This window comes from Macrotis lagotis, chromosome 1 (assembly GCF_037893015.1).
Source record: "Macrotis lagotis isolate mMagLag1 chromosome 1, bilby.v1.9.chrom.fasta, whole genome shotgun sequence".
In the NCBI taxonomy this organism is placed as follows: domain Eukaryota; kingdom Metazoa; phylum Chordata; class Mammalia; order Peramelemorphia; family Peramelidae; genus Macrotis; species Macrotis lagotis.
The window spans coordinates 461,657,924-461,675,305 of record NC_133658.1 but is presented as its reverse complement, the minus strand read 5'-3'; the positions used below and the strand labels follow the sequence as shown (position 1 = coordinate 461,675,305).

Here is a 17,382-nt window from a genome sequence, read left to right as displayed (position 1 = left end):
TCCTTTGAGCTCATCACTCACTAGCCCTCAGGCCACATTCCCATGACTGCTATATTACCCAGACCTCTGCCAGCCTCTGTTATTAGACTTAGGGTGTTAAATTTAGAGTTGATGTACATAGCTTATAAACTTAGAACAGGAAGAGACATCAGAGATTATCTAATCTGCATGCTTATTTAACAGATGAGAAAACTGAGGCCCAAAATATTTTTTTGCATTTCTTTCTCCATTTTATATATTATATATGTGTGTATGCATAAATGCATACACATATGATTATGCATGCATGTATGTAATTATCATGTATACATAAAGTATATGAAAAATAACAAAGTTTTTTCTGAACCACTTGATAACTTTCTCAAATTCATTCCCATGCTTATTCTTTGAGCAAATAGTTACTCTGATTCCTTACTTTTCAATTTCTTCATTGTAAATTGTTATAATAACGATTGCCAGCATTTATATAATACATCAAAGTTTGCAAGAGTCTTTATATATTTGATTTCATTTGAAACTCTTAACAACCCTGGGAGGTAGTTATTTATTATCTCCTTATTGCAGGTGAGGAAGCAGAGTCAAATGAAAATTAAATGATTTACCCAGGGTCACACAGCTAGTACATAGGACTCAGGATTTGAGCTAATAATCTTCTTGACTGTGGGTCCAGTCTTCTATCTTCTGGACAACCTAGTTGTTTAGGTATAATTAGATATAATAAATTAAAATTGTAAAAGGGACCCCCAAAGCTGGAATATTGCAAAACAAATTGTAAGAGGAAACCGATGCTAGAATAGAGCACTAGCATATAAATATGATGTGGGGATCATGGGTTTCTTATATTGATTACATGGGTGAGTCTTGGGTACTTATTATGGGCAAAAAATTGTTTATAAACAACATCAAGTAAAAATCAATCCAACCAGCATCCTTATACTAATTGGGTTATTATTACCTTAGGAAAACAAGAACACATTCTGACTTAACCCTTACATATCCCAGGGGCTGTTGCATACACTTTTCACTCATTTCCCTCTCCTTGCTGCTAGCTTAGTACTGAAATCAGATAAAAAACAATTGGTTAGTGGTAATAGGGATTTTATGCTGGGCAAGGAGTGGAGAATATTTTGATTAACTTATTTACTTAAATTGGTTCTTAGAGCAATAGCATTGCAAAGTATGTTTAAGATGACTTTTTGTTTTTTAATTTACTATCAAAACTGATCTCTGTGTAATGTCTGGCACTTTTCATTTTATGCAAAAAAAAGCAATCATATTAGAATCACATAACCAGAAAATTTTTGAGTGTGAAAAGACCTTAGAGATTGTATATTCCAATCTTTAAATTTCGACTTGATTAGGCACAGTCCTTTTCCCACTTCCCCACAAAGTTACAAGGTCCCTTAAAAAATCCATCTAATCAGTAAAATGCAGTGGGAAAGAGGAACCTGAAGGCAAGGCATTATTTCTTCAACTTAACAGTAAAGGAAACTAAGGATCTCAGGGGTCAACAGCAGAGCTAGAAAGAACAGATCATTACAATACTTTTTTCTACCTGACCAGTCATGGAAAAAAGGAAGAAAAAGAAAGAAAGAAAAGAAGAAAGAAAGAAAGGAAGGAAGGAAGAAAGAGAAAGAAAGAAAGAAAGGAAGGAAGGAAGGAAGGAAGGAAGGAAGAAAGAAAGAAAGAAAGAAAGAAAGAAAGAAAGAAAGAAAGAAAGAAAGAAAGAAAGAAAGAAAGAAAGAAAGAAAGAGGAAAAAGAAAATACTGACCAATATGTCAAGAGTTTTAGTATGGGCCTTAGTGAGAATTGGGTCCTAGAGCTAATGAAAACCAGACTGTAAGTAAGTTTAATGAGACATTTAATATATGCTCCTTCCTATTTGCTTTTGTTTGATTTTTTTATGGGAATGTTTGTAGGGGAATATTGAATGTATTTGCTGCTAGTGGATTCTTTTAAAGGAGAAAAGGGTGAGGCAGCCCATAGAACTTGTGTGTTATTGAATGATTATTGTTGATAGTACCTTGCCCTACTCTATCTTATGCCCCTTTCTTTTTTTCCTGTAACTCTAGTATGAGTTTGCTTAGCAATTGTGTGACCATGGTAAAAAAAAAATTTAGCTTCAGTTTACTTTTCTGTAAAATTGTTATGATCATCCTTTCCTTGTCTACTTCACAAGGATGGAGAAGAAATAACATATGGAAAGCAACTTATGAGTTGAATAGCACCATATAGGTTAAGAGGCAGAATCAGGACTAGAACCCATGTCTCCTGACTTTCAGTTGGGTATGTTTTTAATTTCTTTGTCCTCCTTTTTCTTTTCCTTTTCCTGAGATCTAAACTTACCTATATTAATAGACTATTAATGAAGAATCAGTAGACTAATAAAACAGTTAATCTAGTTTCTTACCTAGAATAGAAGAAAGGAAAAAGGCTAACTTTCCAGCAGGATGGATTTAGGTTAGACTAAGTCAAACTACATAACAAGGGCAAATTCTAGAACTGTCATCCTGTGGAAAATTTAGCTAAATAAATACCAGATATCTTTGGGGAGGGTTGAGGGCACTCACTTGAGCAAAGGGACCATGGTCAACTGTTGGTGCTCTCTTAGTAAAAAAGAGAAAGCCTGGACTCTTACTCTCTACTCCTGCATGGGTGAGTGACCTGTATTCACTCTAATTCAAGGGTCTTTTGTCCAGAAGGTTGTTTCCCACTCCTCTCTGCATTTTGCCTGAATAGAATTGTTATTTACAGATAAATTTTAAATGTAATTCTATCAATTCTAGAGTTAATCTACTCCTCTAGTACCATGGGGGGGGTGGTGTTAAGGGCAGATGACCTTTCAATATTTCCTTAGACACCTTCCTATGAGTGTTTGAGATATGAATGAAAGAAATTCATTGATTCCTCCTCCCCCAAATACAAATAATTTTCACCAGGCATTATTAAAAAACCAGGATGAATGCTGAATTTTATTAATTAACTGGGTATTGTTGATGTAAACTGGCTGCGAATCCTGTACAGGTAGCCAGAAAGCTTGGTTCATTTTAGCATTTCCACACATTTTTCATAATTAAAGTATTGACACCAGCTAAGTAGTTGAAACAGAAAGGTAAGTTATTTTCCAAGTTCAGTTCTCTGACAAAGCAACTCACCAAATCCTGGGCTCCCAGACTTGAGGGAGGGTTTGTTTGGCTGCGCAGCTAATAGAGAGTGTGTGGTACCAGAAGAATGTGTCACAGTAATGCAGAGAGCTGTAATGATGTCAACTTGTTATTTACTTTCCAAATCTGAATGACTGAGCAAGGCGAAAGGAGAATCAATCAACCACAATGTGACCCTACAGGCGGAAAAAACACAGCACTCCCACCAGTAAGAGATTGGGGGAAGGGAAGCACATGTAACCAGGGCAATGTTGCATCATTTACTTGCATTGGTTTTGTATCGCACCCTTCTTTTTTCGATTGAATGTAATACCTCAGTATCAATCTGTACAAATCCAGGGGACAAATAAGGAAAGAAGGGCAGGTTCAAGGCAAAAAGAACATCAACAAAACCTTTTGGGGGTCTTGAATTGCAACTGATACATAATAAAAATCCATTCTGCTGATTCACAATTATGGAGACTGTGTAAGTCTATATTTTTGATGTGCTCTAATGATGGTGTAGTAACAATAGTTTACATCATTCGTGATTTATAATAATAATATAGCATTTGAATTTTTTGTGTTTACATTTCATGCCCCTTAAAAATGATATTTTTTCCTTTTCTTGCAGACAAGTAGATCAAATAAGGTTATATTTGTGGATTACTAAGTACAGTACTTACCATAATACCATCCCCCTTCCCTCCGGGAAAAAAAAACCAAAAAATCAGACCACCACCTGATTTAAAATATAGGAATCAGGGAAAAAAAAAACTTAAATGTGTTTTGGAGTATTTGTTTAATTGGATTAAACTCACAAGGGCTAGACGATTGCCCCAAGCATGGAGGAGGAAGAGAGATCTATAGAATTGTGGAGTTAGATCTGTGTAAAGTAAACCATGAGAATTAAAAATACTTTGCAAATGTCTGAAACCTGGATAAGATAATGCAAACAAATGTAGATGCCTTTACACCCTAGGAACAACAACAATAACAAAATCTTGCTCTCCTTAAAGCTGTCATGTGCATGTATTTTTCATCCACATATGTACACACCATTGCTCATCCCCTCAGATTTATTTTCCAAAACTGCATACAACAAAGCTCATATTTTTTTTCAAAAGAGGGGGAGGGGTAGGTGTTTTCAAGCAGTCGAATTTAAGAAGGGAGCAACCTAAATGCTGGTTGTGTTAGGACAGTTGGGGGGAAAAAAAATTTGGGGGCCTCCCCCTCCCCCAGGGTGGAGTGGTGGGGGTGGCTGCTTGGGTTCTGGATATAGTTGTGGCTTAAGTTTCTTTTTCTTTTTTTTTGCAGGAGGGGGAGGGGTTGCATTTTAGAGAGAGAGAGAGAGAGAGAGAGAGAGAGAGAGAGAGAGAGAGTGTATGTGCAATAGGGGTAAAAAAAAAGGTGGTTCCCCACCCCACCCCACCCCTTCTTTGCCTAGTTCAGGTCAGCGTGCTGGATTTTTTTTCCCCCTAGGAGGTCACTCGCTGTCTCTGTCTCGGTCTCCGGGTGGATCTCTGGTCTCTTTTCTCTTTCCGAGGGGTAGCTGCTTCTGTTCCGTCTCCCTCCTCACCCTCTCCCCTCTCTCTCTCCCTTCTCTCTCCCCACCCCCACCCTCACCTCGAACACACACACACACAGACACACACACAGACACACATCAAACACTAACTCTGCTAATGAATTAGTGAGCCGCAAGCAGCCAAGCAGCAGCACCTCCTGACCGCCATTCCGCACCCAAAAAAAAAAAAACCCAAACCAAAAAAAAAAACTTTCCATTTTCCTCTTCCCACTCTCTGGGACTTCCTTTGCATTTCGGAGTGTGCAGAGGGGGGAGGAGGAGGAGGAGGAGGAGGAGGGGGAGGGGGAGAGAGTTGGGATTTACAGTCTCCTTTAACGCTTGCTGGGACCTTGGAAAAAAGAAGAGTTACACCATGTACAGCAAGTGAAAGAAAAGTCTTGTGTTTCCAACAGAAGTTGAGGCTTTGCCCCCGCTGCTTCCAGGAGTGGAAAGCGTTGCCTTTAATGCACTTGGAGTGAGGTGAGTTTGGAGGGCTGATTATTCATCATTTAGACCTTGGAGGGGGGAGAAACAGAAAGGGGGAGGGGGAGGGAGGGAGAGAGAGAGAGAGAGAGAGAGAGAGAGAGAGAGAGAGAGAGAGAGAGAGAGAGAGAGAGAGAGAGAAGGGGGAAGGGAGGTGGAGTGTGTGTGTATATATATGTGTGTATTGCAATTTTCTGATCAACTGGCCCCTGCTTGCCATTACACCGCCCCCCCCCCCCCCCCCATGCAACAAACTTCCCTGGGTTCCTTTTTTTTTTTTTGGTGGTGGTTATTATTTATTTATTTTGCACCCCCCCCCCCCCCCCCTTTTGGATTTATGGCTGTGTTTCTCCTAGGATTCCCCACATTTTGCGCGTGAGTGTCTGTAGTGTGTGTTAGGTGGTTTTGTTGTCTTAAATCATTTGGACAAAGTGGTTGGCTTTCTTCAAGGAAAGGCTCCCAATTGTGATTATTTTGTGATTGTTGGGTTAGGTTTGGAGATGGTGGTGAATTTTTTAAGACTTGAACAATAACAAAATGTGATAGCTCCTGAAGTGCTGCTTAGGTTTGTGTTGTTTTTTTTATCTTTTTTTGGTGTGTGTGTGTGTGTGTGTGTGTGTGTGTCCCTTTCTTTTGTTTTGGGCTGGAGAAGAAAGATCAATAAGTTTGGAGGAGAGTTTTTGGAATAATCATTTGGCTTTCAGAGACTGTATTTTTAATTGGGAAAACTGCTAAATGTAAGGTATTCACATTGCAGATGGTGTGGAATTTCCACCAGCCCTGGGGTGGGGGAGGGGAATCCCATTCATCTACAGTATTAGATACAGCAAGGACTGGAATTACACTCGAGAAAATTGATCAAAGTTGAACTCCAAATAGTTAAATAAGTTAGTGAGTGTGCATGTCTGTGTGTTTTTTTGAAGCACAATTTGCCATACTTGTCAAGTAACTTGAAAGCCACTCTCCTCCCCTCCCCCTTCAGCAAACTAGTGAGAACAGTGTTCAATGTTATGAAATACATTGAGGGTGGCTGTTATTAAAGTGTGTGCAGGAGGTTGCCCACTTCGCAAGAAAACAAAATTGCAGACCTGTTGCTTACGTGGTTAATGTGAAAAGATGCCTTGTTTGATCATCTGGATGCTGTGCCCTTCCAGAGACACTGCCACCCCCTTCCTAAATGCTCTACTTGCTAGAGAGAGACATGTTATGGAAGCCTAGGAGGAGAGGCACCCTCAGTCCCAACAACTCCTGACTGTTTTTCCACTTTGCTACTTTTGTACTGTTTTAATCTGAGCGGTTGTTTTGATTTTTGACTTATTAAGGTTCGATTTCACCTAAAATTGGGGGCACCATGATAGGAGGCTGTCAATCCCTGGACCTGTTTAATTATAGGTTATTGTAGTCTCAAGGGAATTATTGCTGCTAAAAATATTAAAAGTTAGATTTCTAGGTGTTTGATTTCAAGTTGATAACACTGTTTAGGAACAAAATGACCAACTCGAACTACATCTGTAAAGTATTTCTAATTTCTTCAAAGTCCACCCCCCCATTCTTACATGATATTTTTCTTTTCCTGGCAGGCAGTAGAACTCACTATTAACCTGAAAGGGGGAGGGGCATAGCTAGAGACTGGCAGGGGGAGGGAAAGAGAAACCTTGCTGCCCTGGCCATGTGTACTTATTTTCAAAAAAAAGCAATGGCCCTTGAATATTTTTATTCAAAAGAGTGCGTGACAATCTTGGAAAGATTGAGATAGTGCATACAATAAATACAGTATGAAACTTTAATATGTTCATTATTTTGAGATCTATACTTTTATACACAACAGTGCATATTTTCAGGGAAACCTTGCAACTGGATAACAAATATAGGATAATAATAATAACTAAGAAAGAAAGACAGAAAGACACTCCTTTGTGGTCTGACTCTATTAAGGATCCTTCCCTTGAATCTAATCACTTGCACTCACTTTTAAACTTCACACACCTGTGGGACAAAATTAGCAAGCTTATCACACTGTGCCGCTGTCTCTGGTGTATTTAGGCCTCTGGAGAGCTAGAATTGCCCTATGTACCCGGAAGGTACAAATAGGAAAAAAAATTTGCACACAGCAAATAGAATATGAACTCATTCTGAAAGAGCTGCAGTTGGGGAAGAAAATTGATTTAAAATATTTTGATAACATTGTTTAAATATTTTGGTCAGTTACTGAAAGTAATTATGATCCAGGTAGGAGGAAACTTTTTTTTTTTTCTTCTAGACCAGGGGGGGAGTAGCAAATTTAGTCCAACAGTAGACATCCTAAACTGCATGAATTAACCAGTCAACCTTTGTGAACTGTTATGTAAGCTTATTAGAGCATTATACCTAGCTTCCCGTGGGGCTCTTCTTGCCCTCAGGGATCTTCCTTTTAGAGACAAGATTTAATACTTTTGTCATTCTTGCCTATTTATACCCACCACTTGGTCGTCCTTAATTATTCAAAGCTCCTTGTAAATACCAGGGGAAGAAGAAATGAAAGTGTTTAATTTCATTTGTTGGTCCTCTTATCTCAAAGTAACTTCCAGTACTTAGGATTTCTTTTGAACCCTTTTAGTTTACTGTATATTAAGTCATCAAGAAGAATTGCTTAGTTTGGTTAGAATTCCTTAGCTTGGAGTCTTTCTGTGGAAGTTCCCATTCATCACAGCCCCTTCCCTCAAAACCTCAAAAAGTCCCAGAGTCAGAACTAGGGTTCCAATACAGAATTGGCCACTCCTTAAGCTATGTGACACGTGTCTGAAATGCAGTCTCATCATTGGCAAAGGAAGAATCAAACATTATTGCCCTACCTATTTCATAAGGTTTCTTACTGTTCAATTTGTGGTGACTTCAGGGTGGGTACACTTATTGCAGATTGTCCTGACCTTAGTGTAGGTAGTTTCATAAATTGTTGGCTCTTCAAATTTAATCACATCTTTAGCTAACAGATCTTTAGCTCATTACTAGAGTTTCCTGGAAGCCAGTAGTTCCCAGTCTGTAGGCAAAGGGTTAAACATATCTTCTCTAGATTGAACAAATATTATATCCTACACTTTATAGGTACTCCTACTTTTCAGAATTTAGACACACACACATGTGCCATTTGGATTAATTAAATAGGAATTAATTTAAAAGAATTTCTGAAACCATAAATATTTTTGTTTTCCCAATTTCCTTTTTTAAATTTTGAATATATCATTGTGTCTATACTTGGATGTATATATTTCTTGCACATGATCATTTCATTTTTTTGTCATTGTGTCTTCCATACCTAGAATATAGTAGGCATTTCATAAATGTTTGTCTAATGATTGATCTGTTCCTAAATCAGTGGTCACAGAAAGAACCACTACTACTACTATGTTGAGATCTGAAAAATAAAAGTTAAGTAGAGGTCATCCATCATAGCTGGTAGCTATTACTCTAAACCTTTCAATCCATAGTAGAAAGTGTGGGTACACATACACACTACCACAGCTTGTTCTCTGCCAGCATAGTCCTTGAGAAATCAGAGTTCTCTTCATATCTTGGTTGGGTGCCTTTTTCATTAGTGTTTTTCTCATCACTGGTGAAGAAAGTAGTTCATAAACTGTAAAATACTATATAAATGAGTTGTGATAGGTCAGTTAAGTTGCCATTCATTGTGCTTTATGATTTATTGTTTTCCTCATATTGTGATAGAGTCTTCATTTTGCATCTGTGAAAACTGAGGTTGGGAAAGGTTATACAATTTACTCAGGGTCATCCAGCTGGTCCAGATCTTTTTCTCCAAGTCTATCTAGTTGCAGACTTATGATGCAGTCATTGTTTTTTATGCGCCTTTTTCCCCTGCCCTCTACAGATTTTGAAATGTTACATGGTGATGTCTTCATTTAGCCATATAAACAGTTCAACCAGAAAGCTAAACTGTAAAAAAATTTTAGTTCTGTATGTTAGTGGCCAGTTTTAAAATCATCTTTGGTTTTTAGAAGACTTTGGAAGAACAGTACAAAGAGTGCTAGAACTAGAATTGAACTAGAAGACCAAAGATTATGTTCAAATAATGTAGCTTGAAATAAAATAATTTGAAAATTTTATGTCAGTTTGCTAATCTGCAAAATGGGGCCAGTAATCCTTGTTCGACCTTTTTGAAAACATGAATTGAGATGACAAATGTGAATATATGTGAAAATGACTTGAAAAGTATTAAGTACTATCTAAAATCAATTGTTTTGGTACAGTTTTTATTATTCTGATAAGAGAGGTCAAAGTTTTCTTTTTTTTCTGATTACTGAGAACTGGTTATAAAGGACTTTGATAAAACTTTTATTTTGACTTGGCTTAGATTTTAATATATATCTCTTTCCCCATTTCTAGTCCAGTGGAAGTCTTCCAGAGTGCTAACTAAGATTCATTGTGATTTCTTGTTGTTTTTGTTAATGTCAGGACCTTTCCTTCTTTAAAAAAAATTCATAATAAATAAACTGGGTTCATCACAAAAATAAAAGAACTCTCAGGGTAAAAAATACTATCAATGCTTTATGCCTGAGTCTTTTAAATAGCTTTATGACTTTTAAAAATAATTATATGGTTTAAATTTATTTTTAAATGATTATGGGGGAAGATAAATCCATACTCTAGCTCATATATTTACCCACTGGAAGGGTCCAGTATTCTCTCTCTTAACCTCTGGCAGAAAGTAGCCAGAAAACTGTTAAAGGCCAGGAATTCCCTACTTCAGGGAGAAAGAGGATGGATCACTGTTGAGTGATAACTAAGCTTTGATAAGTATTCTCAGGCCTTAACCAACACAGAGATGATCTTGAAGTCATAACTGAAGATTCTATCCCAATTTCCTACTTGGAAGGAAAACAATTAAACTTCAGATTCTGGGCTGCCCTACTTCTGTGTTTTTAACTGTTGGTAAGATTCATGCTGTAGATATGTTTTTTACACTCATGTTTGTGTGGCGTAGAAGCCTGGTGTTGAGTGATAATAAATGATTCTGTGCAGTGTAAGGAAAGAACATCTCTGTTGTGGTTTTTGATTATCTTGGATTTTCCCTTTTTTTCCTCTTTGAAAACTAAATGTACAATATGGACAGTAGGCTGTTTATCTTTCACCACCAAGTACATTTAAAAAAAAGTTTTAATCAGGAAGCAAGATGAAAATAATTTTGTAAACTATGCTTTTTTAAGTTGGAAAGATAAACATTTTAACGTGACTATTTTTAGTGTTAAGGAAATAGTTGACCTCTTTACAGCCAGAATATGGACATTATATTTTTTTTCCCTTAACTTTTCTCCTTCCCCTCCCCCCGGCACTGTTTATAGGTCTCTACCCAATGGCCCAGTTGACCACACTGACTAAAATGATACAACAAAAATCAAAACTGAATGTGGGAAGAGAATTTAAAAGTCAACATGTTTGGAAAGGGAAAAGAACAAATGGTCTGAGAGAGTTTCAGAATCTCAGGGGAAAGATGTAACCTTAAGGAATTCACTCCCAGCATTACTTCTTTAGCAGTGTGTCACTGAATTTGATTTAAAAATGGTTATGTTAATAGAACTAGGGTTCTCTTATCATCATGATCAAATATTCATTGGGACTCCAAATGTGGGAAGAATATTCAGAAATTAATTGGAAGGTATATTTAAATGATAAAAATGGAGAAATTTTTATTTTTTAAAAGGAAGTTTTACAAATTACTTTTCAAAAATTATATTTCTTAAGGAGAGTCAGGAAAAAAAGTATCTAAGAAAAGCTTAAAAATAGAAAGTGAAAAGTGGGATATAAAGATTAAGGGGGAGGAGATTGCTGTTTGAAGGGCATGAATGATACTGTTCATTTCCACTATCTTCATGGTACTTTGAATATTTTCTTTGGAATTGAGATGTAAAAACAACCAAGAAACAAAGCCATCAAAGTTTATTGTTTAGCACTGTGTGTGTGTGTGTGTGGGGATTACAGAATGTATTAAACAAGGGCTCTACATAAAGTGATCATTCAAAATCTAAAGCAATTTATGAGAAGTGCCAGTTGACTGGCACAGACAATACATTTGGAAGAGACCACTGTAGCCTATAAAGACTGGTTAAGAATTGGGTGGAAAGGAAAGAGGAAGCCTCTAGAAATTTAAAGTAAACTGTTCAAAACACCTCCATGTACAGGTACAGTGAACTGAACACAAGATAGGAGGTAAGGAAGACCTGAATTCAGATACTGTGTCAGATTATCTATGGGACTGTGGGCAAATCACATAATGTGTCACTCAGCCTCAGTTTCCTCAGCTGTAAAAGTCAGGGGACAGGACTCAATGGCTGCCAAGGTCTTTTCTAGCTCTAAATATAGGACCCTAATTAGGCTTTTAATTTGTTTTTTTGGCACGTTGTCTTCTGGGCTTCAGAGGAATAATCATAGGCTATTACAATGGTCAATATTTGGTTACTTTGGATTTCCTAATTTTGAGAAACAGCCAGTAACATTGGGTTGTTACCTTTCTGTTGTTTACCCAGACAACCCAAAATTCAAGTTCTTTGGCATGTGTCCAGTGAACTCCTTGGCTAAGTTTGGAGTGTGATGGCATCCGTGTTTATTCTCACCACATTTCCAGACTGCCTGGCTAAATGGGATGTCCATTAAGGCCAAGCCAGCAGGGAAAGCCATTAATGTTACAGTTTTTTCAGGCTGTTACTGTCTTTGAATGTTGTTTCAGGTCTTACCTCTATACCTCTTGTGGAACTGGAATTCTGAAAGTTGGGCTTGATATATAGACCCAAACTTGATTAAAAAAACCAAATATATATATATATATACACACACACACACACACACACACATACATATATATGTATATGTATGTTTATATATTTACAGATTTAAAGACAAGGGAAACATTTTTCACCAATGTTGATTAAACATACCTTTTCCATATGTGACTTTAGAGAAATGTTTTAGCTCAGTCATAAGGACTCAATAAATTATCACCCTTTAGCCAACCTGGTGATGAGTCTGTCTCTCTACTTAATAAGTAGGTTGGTCTTTGGCCAACAGATGCATGGTAAATATGATACTTGAAGCCTTTTTGGCTTGATAGAAGTTGCTGAAGTGTGAACCCTACTGCCCTCACCCTAGGGAACCCAGTGGGTCCACTTCTTCTCCATAAGCTGTTGGTGTAACATTTAATCAACTCATCTACTTAGAAATATAATTTCCCAAAGCAGGCTGAATTTATTCCATGAAACTAAAAAGGAAAGGAGTGATCTAGCTTAATACCAGTATAGAAGCACATGGAAGCTGTTATTGCCAGGGGTTTGTAACCTTGCCACAGCCCTCGTTGGCGGTTTGGTGTATAGCCTGTGTATACCTTTTCAGAACTTTTTGTTGTTGTTGTTGTTCGGTGGTTTTCAGGCATGTCTGACTCCTGGTGGTTTTCTTGGCAAAGGCACTGGAATGATTTGCCTGGTTCTTCTCCAGCTCATTTTACAGATGAGGAAACTGAGGCAAAGAGGGTCACACAACTTTAGTAAGTGTCTGAGGCCAGATTTGAACTTGAGAAAATGAGTCTTCCAGATTCTAGACTTGAGTGACTGTAATCACTGTGCCACATATAACTGTTTGAAAGTTTTTAAATGTATAAAATGAAAACATAAGATTACAAAGGAAATCAATTAGGTGGAAATAGAGTTATCTGGAAAGTGTTTATGGATACTCAGATTAAGAATCCATGTATTATATGGATCATTTTACTCATAAAGTATTTGTCTTTTGCAGGAGCTGCCTGCCTTATTCTTCATGCCTCATCTCCCCCACCCCAATTTATAGTCTGGAATAAGACCCACTTCAATTTCAAACTTTCAATTTCAAATTATTGTAATAGATTGTATAAATAGTGATGCTAAATGAATTATTGCTCATATTTAATATGCCATTGTAATTTCATTGTAGTGATCATACATTATTATTTAGGAAATGAAATAATATTTTCTGGAAAAATGTAAATAGATATTTATTATATTTGGGGAAGAGAGTATTTTAGATACTAAATTTAATTTTCCTAATTATTTAGGAATAAAATTATACTGAATATTCCTTTTATAATTCAGAAATGTAGGATCCTATAATCTTTAATTATTAAAATGAACATTGTGTAATATTGAAAACATCCTAGTTCTTTTGAGCTTTCTGGGTGGATTATGGATAAATAGGGCTTTATTACATATGACAGCACTGTAACATTTTATTAATTCTCTGTAAGCAAATACTGCTAGCACAAAGAAATCATGTAAGAAGTATTTCTAAGAGCTTGAAAAAAAGTTAAGAAATATTACCTATTATTTTACATTTGTATTTCAGCGTAATTTGGAAGCAATTGTAGGTCTCAACCATGTCCATTACAGCCCTCTCACTATTATTATGGTTTCTACTTTACTGTTGAGAAACTGAGATACTGTAGTCTGAGTCTGTTATTCAGGCCACACAGTGGTGTGTTTTACAAATATCAATGTAATTTGCAGTTTCTTTTTTCATCTGACAAAAATCCATTGCTTTAAAGATTTATTTTTATTTAGGAAAATTGGCAAAAGGAGAGAATGCATTTCTATATAGTTAGGTTCATTATGCTTGCAGTGACCTGTTATCAGTTACAATTTAATCCCAGACTATAATATAGCTGTATTGCAGATTCTGTCATATAATAAAACTCAAACATTCCCAATTTTATGCTTTAAGGCCATGATTGTCATTTTATGACAGCAGAGATCAATAAAAGGGTACTGTTTTGTCTAACTTGTAATTTGACTTTTAAAAATTCTTATATCTTTATTTATAAAACAGACCACTGATTCTATGTCAGTTTAGGACATTTCCAGGGATTCATTTGTAGCATAGTATTTTTAAAAAACTTTTCTGGGAGAAACAACTTATGGGAACAGTCTCTTGAGGCAGGTATTGTACAGTTATTGTTATCCCCATTTTATAGATAAGAGAAACTGAGGTTAAGGTGGCAAAGTGGTTTTGGATAGTGGGGCCTTTTTTGGTTTTTGCCTGTTTTGTTTTGCTTTTCAGTAGACTCTGAAGAGAAAGACTTGATTATATTTTTATGAAAACATATTTTGATGGTGCTCTTTTTTTTATGTCATTCTCACTTTCCAGTGACTTCCCTATCCTACCTTAGATCTCTCCTTTGTAAGAAATAAGGACAACAAATCAACACATTGGTCATGTCTCAAAATACGACTCATCCTGCCCCTTTCATCCATCACCTCTTTCCCCCATAGGCAGGAGGCATACTTCAGCCTTGAAGTCAGTCTTTCAGTGTTGTTTTTGTATCTGTTATTGTGATCGTTATGTAAATTGTTCCTTGATACTGCTTACTTTGCATGAGTTCATTCAACTCTAATGAAATTTATCTAAGCATTTTATATTGGTCATTTCCTAAGGCTCAATAATTTTTCATTGCATTAATATGCTGCAAACTCTTTCCTTCTTAATCTACACCTACTTTACTTGTAATTATTTACTATTACAAAAAATGCTGCTATAAATATTTTGATATATGTGTGTATGTATGTGTGTGTATATATATGTATGTATATATATATATATATATATATATATATATATATATATGTATATGCCTTGTGTGTGTATGTGAGAAAGAGCAAGTAAGCACCTTTCCGTCATTTATCTCCTTGGGATATGTATTTAGTAGCAGTATCTCTGGGTCAGTCATATTTACAGTTTATTGATTTTTTTTAAAGTGTATTTCCCAATTGTTTTCTCCAGTGGTTACATTGGATCAGTTCAGAGTTCTATCATCAGTACAGTAGTATTCCTATCTTCCCACATCCCTTCTAACATTTGTTATTTTTTTTATCTTCGTCAGTCTGAAGGGTATGAGATGAAACTTCATAATTATTGTAATTTGCTTTTCCCTTATTGTTAGTGATTTAGTGATTTAGATTGTTAGTGATTGTTAGCATTTTTTTCATATGGTTGTTGATAGCTTGCTTTCAACTTTTGAAAACTGTTCATGTCCATTCATTATGGTGACCACTTGGAGCTATATTTCCCATAGATTAAGAATTCTCTGTTTTTTGTTTTTTGCTTTTATTTTGAGGAATCCCTAGAGATTACCACAGAGGGAAGATAGTAAAGTTTCCCCAGTGGTGTGGGAGAGGGGGAAAATTCCAGAAAAGCCTCTAGCTGAGAGGTATTGGTATTGCTTAGAGATAAACTACATGGGCTTCACACTGTTCATAGATCCCAATCTACTAGTTGAGTATTCTTTCTCTAAAGAGATGTTTGTATATTTTAGCTTCATAGGTTAGTGGGTATTTCAATATGTCAGGAATCACAGAGGTTGTAATCACAACCCTTTTATTTTTACTAAGGAAACTTCATGGGTGAAGTGATTCAACCAAGGTCAAACTGAATAAGATCTGATTCCAAATTGTGGCAGTACCCAATACATATTTCATGGACCAGATGGAATGTTGGTTTATGAAAATTTTTTTAAATTTCGGTTTCTTGTATTAGATTCATAAAAAAATGGAAGCTGAAAGGAACTTAGAGTCAAACTCATTTTACAAATGAAGAAACTGAGTCTCAGGTTAAGTAATTTGTCTGTGTCATATAACTACTAATTGATAGTACCAGAACCATAGGATTGGTCTTTTGATTTAGAGCCCCAGGGCCCTTATCAAGCACAATTCAGATGGAATTTGTAAGGCAGGCAAGTAGCTATTATTTGGTGAATGGGAAAATTCTGGAGTAAAGTTAGATATTTTATGTCATAGCTGGAGTGAAGAAGACCTATGTTTGAATCTTGCCTTATATGTACTACCCATGTGACCCTAGGCATGTCATTTAATTTCTCTCTGTTTTTGTTACTCTTTTAAAATGGGAACAATAATATCAGTAATATTACTCCCAGAAATGGAGATGCTAGCTATTATTTTTATGTCATTGGTATATTTTAATATTACATAAATTTATAAGTGGCATTTGGTTTTTAAAGTATTAAAAAGTTATTTTTTTAAAAAAACAGTCATTTTCCACTACAATTCTCTCCCCCACAAGTGTCCCTAACACCTAAAGTCTTTTCATATGACAGTTTAGACAACCACTCTACCCAGTAACTCTTGTCTAACATCATATGAAACATCTCAGGCTGTCAGCATCTAGAACCCAAGTTCTTAACCTAGGTCTGTTTTTTTAAAAGATTTTGATAATTCTATTATTATTAACAACAATAATAATGATCATAATGATAACTAGCATTCATATGATACTTTAATATTTGCAAAACACTTTACAATTATTACTTCATTTTATCCTCATTCAAACCCTGAGAGGTAAGTGTTGTTAATTATCCCCATTTTACAGATGAGATGAAGCAGACCAAGGTGAAATGCTCAGGGTCACAAGCTAGTGAATGTTTGAATTTGGATTTAAACTAATGTAGGGCATTTTATGCATGTTGATTTCCTTTGTAATCCTATGTATTTCATTTTAATGCATTTAAAAACATTAATTAGAGAAGGGTTCATAAATTTTGCTAGACAGTCCAAGACATAAAAATTATAAAGAACCCTTGAGTTTATTGGAAGTTAAGGTATGGGAAACTTTTCTTTTAGAAATGAACATTCAACAAATATTAAGTATTATGTATTAGGCAAATGTATCAGCTTGTTATAAAACAAAGTGAAGTCTGTAGGATTCAAGTAAGGTTTCTGAATTATAGAGGAAGCCGTATTTGAGCTGTGTTTTAAAAGATGAGCAAGAATTCAGCCATAGAGGGGCGGCTAGGTGGCATAGTGGATAAAGCACCAGCCTTGGAGTCAGGAGTACCTGGGTTCAAATCTGGTCTCAGGCACTTAATAATTACCTAGCTGTGTGGCCTTGGGCAAGCCACTTAACCTCATTTGCCTTGCCAAAAAAAAAAAAAGAGAATTCAGCCATAGAGTCTGGAAGGTAGAGTTTTTTAGGCCAGAGCTGAATAATATCAACAAAGGCAGTGAATAATTTTGAGGCTTTTGCAGTATTCTAAGTGGGTGGCCATAAGGACCTATCCTGGGATGCTGGGAATAGGAATGAAGATGGGGGCTTGGGAAACAGTGATGTTGGGAATGTGGATACATCAGCATTTGATGACAGCTTGGATTTGAGAAGTGAAGGAGAAGGAA

The 17,382-nt window shown here is 36.2% G+C and overlaps 1 protein-coding gene across 2 annotated transcripts in view; it reads left to right on the top strand.

The window, feature by feature from the left end:
- The first annotated feature begins 4,573 nt into the window (after positions 1 to 4,573).
- TBL1X (transducin beta like 1 X-linked) overlaps positions 4,574 to 17,382 on the top strand; it is a 369,185-nt gene continuing 356,376 nt past the window's right edge. The window contains exon 1 of one of the 2 annotated variants that reach the window (XM_074213593.1): positions 4,574 to 5,191. The gene's annotated coding sequence lies outside the window, so the exon portion shown is untranslated. The remainder of the gene's footprint in view (positions 5,192 to 17,382) is intronic. The other variant, XM_074213592.1, reaches the window with a different exon arrangement.